The sequence below is a fragment of the Equus caballus genome, chromosome 22 (assembly GCF_041296265.1).
Source record: "Equus caballus isolate H_3958 breed thoroughbred chromosome 22, TB-T2T, whole genome shotgun sequence".
Classification (NCBI taxonomy): Eukaryota; Metazoa; Chordata; class Mammalia; order Perissodactyla; family Equidae; genus Equus; species Equus caballus.
In genome coordinates, this window is record NC_091705.1 from 46,727,878 (window position 1) to 46,733,752 (window position 5,875).

Here is a 5,875-nt window from a genome sequence, read left to right on the forward strand (position 1 = left end):
CCCAGGGGAAGACGTAGTCCACACCAGACCTGGAGGAACAGGATGCCCAAGAGGCAACAGCAGCAAATGTCCACAACAGAACACAGAACAAAGCTTGGGGACTCTCTTAAATAATTGTTGTTAGACTCACTGTCGGATTTCTTTTGGGGATCGGCAGATTTCTTTAGCCCTTAAACACACGTAATCAGCAGGGCTGAAGTTTGGAACGCATTGTGATAATGTTATTTCACTGAGAAGTTTATATATAATTTATATCGCTTTTAAAGCAAGGGATTTGGAGGCTGGTACCTCCTCGAGGACGTCTTACCATGAACCACATGATGATGAGGAGGTGCATAGCTAAGACTTAGACAACATGGAAAAGCACTAAATTATCTGGTTTCTGAGCAAGTCCAGGGTTTCCGCTGATTAGGGTGGGCGGGGGGAAGAAACTTCAGGATAATGGAAAACTACATAACTATGTTACTCTCACTTAAATCCCCTAAATTTAAGGGAAAACAATCTTCAAAAGAGTCATAAAGCACATGAAGAGGCGACTTGAGGGGGTGCTTATCCAGATAAATCACAATATTCTTCAAGGCTGGATTTTGAATCAAAATTTAAGTGAGAGGTAAAGTCTCAAAGAACAGTGCACATCTGCCAGCTTGGAAAAAGTTGATGAAAAATCAGCAGAGTGACCTGGCCATGCCCTTGGCCGAGGCCCAGAAGTGTCCTGATACATCACTTCTCATAGGGGCACACTTGATGGCAGAGACAGTGCAGGATGATCAAGGAGTGTTGGTCGACTTTAGAGGAGAAGGACCGTTTATTAGTGAAATCTGCGGTGGAAACACGTGGTCATCATTCCTGCACACGACCTTTCATCAGAGACTATGGGAATAAGGAAACCAGACAGATGGAGAGGCCGTGACTTGTCAATGACACACAGGAGAAAATGGGCATGATTATAAACCCAGATATGAGTTTGAGAGGCAGTGCCGCCTAATGCTTATGTCCCCTATCCCTGGAATTGGGTAGAACCGAAATTGAATCCTGACTCTGCCACTTAATAGCTGTGTCACCATCGACCAGTGACTTTAACCTTTTTGAACCTCAGTTTTTTCATCTATAAAATGTGGATTATAGTATGAATTTTGCTGAATTGCCACAAGGGCAAACAATGATTAAAACCCTCACCACCAGCTTGTGAATTGTCTAGTTCCTTTGCATGCTGCTTAGCCTGGAGCCTAGGAGGACTGGTAGCATACCAGCCAGGATTTTTTCATTTGAAAGTGACACAATCCCAAATAAGCTTAAACAAAGAATAAAGTATGGGCTATTACAAATGAAAAGGATAGTGTGTGTTTCAGGCCCAGCTGGATCCAGGGGCTCAAATCAGGACACCAGTCCAATCTTTCCAGCTCTTGACTCCATTTTCACCTGTGCTGGGTCCATCCTTAGGCAGGGTCTTGCTTCATGGAGGCAAGGTGGCTACCCATAGGTTCAGGCACATTTCTTCTCTTCTCTACAATCCCAGTGAATAGAGAACTTCTTTCTCAAGCGTTCTAGCAAAAGTCCTGAGATTGACTCTGATTTGTCCAACCTGGCCCAGCCCACAATCTATCATTGTGGATGGAATCTATCGATTGGCCAGATCTCAATCACAAGCCTTTTTTTGAGTCCCTGACCACATGGACCAAGAGTGAGTGAGTCCTCCAAGAAGAACCAAAGTGCTGTGACCAGAGAGCAGCGAGTGGACGCTGGGTGGGCAAAACGAACCACCATCTCCCAGAGTGGCCTCCAAGGGTGTGGTTAATGGACCAATCCACGCAGCATCAAGTGGACCCAGTCCAACAGACACGGGAGGAGGGCGTTGGCAGGATTGATTCTCAACCCACTCCTGATTTCTCCGAGTCCTCCTCCCCCCCCACACCCAACCAAGTGGATCAAACCACAAGAGAATCAGACCAAGCCCTTGGATTTCCCAAGAGGGTACCAGCAACGTGGAGGGGCACATCCTCCTGGGTCTCTTGGCCCTTTCTCCCACTACAGTAAAAGTCACCAGAAATCATCACTGACCGGCCTTTTGAAGTCCCTCTGTACCTTCAATTTGCCAAAATATATTGTATGTATTTCATTAATTTCCACAGATTCTTTCTAAAAGCTATTTTCAAAAATGAGGAGATTTCCCCTTCCCCCAGGAGAACAGTTATCTCTCTGGCAGTGTCCACTGTCCTCCACCTTAGGCACTTTGTAATCAAAATGCTCTGCTCGTCTTCCTCCCTCCCTCCCTCCTCCTCCTTCCACTCCTCCCCATTGTCCCCCTCCTCCTTGCCTGGTTTAATGCTATCTCCCCTTTAAATCCATGCTTTCCAGACTTCAGTTAATGGCAAACCAGCTTTGTGATTTTGCCAAGTCTCCAAACCCCCTTTACGATGACTACTTGATATGTTAACTCTGGTTTTTCTTTTTAATTTAAATAAACGAATTTAGAAAGGAATTTTGTATTACTACCGCATATGGAAAACCAGTATCACTTGCGATAAATAAAAGATAAATGTAAAATTAAGGGCAATGAAAACAAACGATGTTACAAAATCCTAAATAGAACAACAAAAGAACAAACAACCCAATTCCAAAATGGGCAAAGGACTTGAATAGACATTTCTCCAAAGATGGTATGCAAATGGCCAATAAGCACACGAAAAGATGCTCCACATCACTAATCATTAGGGAAATGCAAAGCAAAGCTACAACGAGATACAACTTCACACCCATTAGAATGGCTGCTATCAAAAAAACGCCCAAAATAACAAGTGCTGGTGAGGATGTGGAGAAACTGGAACTCTTGTGCGTGTTGGTGGGATGTAAAATGGTGCAACTGCTGTGGGAAGAAGGATGCAGGTTCCTCAGAAAATTAAAAATATAATTACCACGTGACCTAGCAATTCCATTTCTGGGCACACACCCAGAAGAGCTGAAAGCAGGGGCTCAACCAGGTATTTGTACACTCATGTTCCTAGCAGCATTACTCCCAACAGCTAAAATGTGGAAGCAAGTCAAGTGTCCACTGACAGATGCATGGATAAGTAAAATGTGCTGTATCCATACAATGGAATATTATTCAGCCTTAAAAAGGAAGGATATCCTCACATACGCTACAACATGGATGAAGCTTGAGGACATTGTGCTAAGTGAAATACGCCAGTCACAAAAAGACAAAATACCATATTATTCCACTATATGAGGTACTTAGAGTAGTCAAAATCATAGAGACAGATTCAAAGTAGAATAGCGGGTGCCCGGGCCTGGGGGAGGGGAGAATGTGGAGTTGGTGTTTAATAGGCAGAGAGTTTCAGTTTTATAAGATGAAAAGGGTTATGGAGATGGATGGTGGTGACGGTTGTACAGCAATGTGAACGTATTTAATACCACTGAACTGTACGCTTAAAAATGATTAAGATGGTAAATTTTATACGTATTTTAATATAAATTAAAAAGGGAAAAAAACCCTAGTTAGATTCTGTGGCCTGCCCATGGCTCTAAGTCTGTGACCTGCTCTCTTAGCACAGAAAGGGAGATTGTTAGAGATTTGTTCAAGACACACCCGATGGAGGGCTCTTCTGGGCACAGGCAGAAGGACTGAAGAAGGGCAGAAAAGGGCAGACTGTCTCACCTGCGAGCAGGTGTTGCTGAATGTCATGGAGGGCACCACCTGGAATCACGGTGCTCAGGTTGCTGTCAGGACCAATTAAAATTCTGCCTTCTCTGATTAGGCAGCTGACCATATTCTCTTCTCCTCCCAACTCTGCACAATATCTTCTGGTCTTAGCACCTGTATCCTTGGTTCTCTATCCCTGGGCATCCTTCTCTCGACCAGATTAGAAGACTCTGAGGGCAGGGCCAGCACCATCCTGGGCAGCCATTCTGCAGCTATGGGTGCCTGATGGGCTCATCCAGGTGTGCTGGTCTTTGTCCAGGCTGCGGAGGGCAGGAGACCCAGGGAGTGTCTCAGCAGCTCTGACAGCTTCTGTGTCCGAACCCACAAGAAAACCACCTTCTACTCCTTTTCTCTTTTTAGCCGATTAGTATATTTTCTCTTTCCCCAGCCATCCCCCAATCCAAGAATTTTTTATTTTGTAGGTGATGGATATTATTATCATTATTATTATTTTGCTGAGGAGATTACCCCTGAGCTAAGATCTGTGCCAATCTTCCTCCATTTTATATGTGAGACACTGCCACAGCAGGGCTGACAAGTGGTGTAGGTCCATGCCCAGGATCGGAACCCATGAATCCAGGCCACTGAAGTGCAGCATGCCAAACTTAACCACTATGCCACAGGGCAGGCCCCGGGCATGGATATTTTAATTCTAAGGAGAAAGATAATACTGAGGGGATCCAGATTCTAGCCCAGCAGGAACAGAAGATCATCCTAGACTTGGGTTTTTCTAATTTTCAAAGCACGGAGCACAGAAAATGAAGCAGAAGCCCCCTACAGAGCATTGGTCCTACTTGGTGACAAATGACCCTGAAAGGCAGTGTCTTTCTCTCCCCACTCCTTGACTTGGACTCAAGGACTGGTCAGGATGGACGGGGGATGGAGAGGAGTGGTGGATGGAGAAACTTAAGCATAGCTGGGAGCTTGGGTACTTTTCTAGTTACTAGGGCTCTGTAACAAATTACCCAAAATTGAGTAAATTATCCAAACTACCCAAAACCATTTACTATGCTCATGGGTTCTGTGGGTCAGCATTCAGACAGGGTGAGGGTGACAGCTGGTCCTCAGGTGAAGTCCTGAAGGCAGGGGCTCCAATCACCTCGAGGTGCATTCATTCACGTATCAGTGGTTGGCATCGGCTGTTAGCTGCGAGGCCTCAGTTTCTTTCCGTGTAGGTTTCTCCGCGTGAGCTCCTCTGGGCTTCCTCACAGCTAGCTGCTGTGTTCAGAGGACAAGCATCCCCAGAGAGAGAGCCAGGTGGAACTGTAGCATCTTTTACGACTTCGCCTCAGAAGGCACTCACGTCACGTCTGCTGCAGTCTATTTTTTTGAAGTGGCTCATTCAGGTGTCAGGGGAGTGGGGGTGCTACTCAGTTCCACCTTCTATGGGGAGAGCATCAAAAGATCTGTGGACAAGTTTGAAGTGGACCACAAGCGCCCTGCGACATGAGGAGCAACTCCAGGGCCTCAGCCCTGTTTCTCTTCCTCTGTGTGGGCTGAGACTTGCTGGCATGCCGGGGTTCCCAGAGAAGACCAACTCCAGTCAGTCCAAGCTGAAGGAGTCGGCCGTGGGCACGAGGGAACTGCCCAAAGCCATTTGGAGCGCTGCTTCTCTTTCCATCCTTCCCTCTGTTCAGGGAACTCTGGTCATAGAGGGGCCGTAAGGGCTTCTTGGTGTCCCCAGAACTCAGCAGTCCAGGGCCTAGACCATGGGAAGCATTCATTCGTTCATTCATCCCCAAATCTTTCTTGAGTGCTTCCTATGTGCCCAGGCACCTTTCTCAGTACAGTTGGTGTTGGTGAGAACGAAATAAACAGACCTTCCACTTCAGTGCCGCTCAGGGCAGAAGACAGGTCTTAGGGGAGCTAGGAGGGCCTCCCACACGTTGGACTTGGAGGACCCTGAAGGAAATACAGGGGATGCTGGAAGGCCTCTGCTTTGGGAGAGGCACCTGCCTCTCACTCCAGCCACCTCCTGTGCAGGGAGCTGTGAGCAAGTCCGGACACCCCAGGACCGCTAACCCTGCTTCTTGGTTGACTTTGCTCCGGGGTCACCGCCCACACCCACCGTTCTGAGCTGCTGGGAGAGACAGGGAGCCACCGCCCGTGCCCATGAGTCACGAGTGTAAAGTTCGCCCAGGGCCTTGGCAGGCAGGTCTTGTGCAAGGGTAAAGT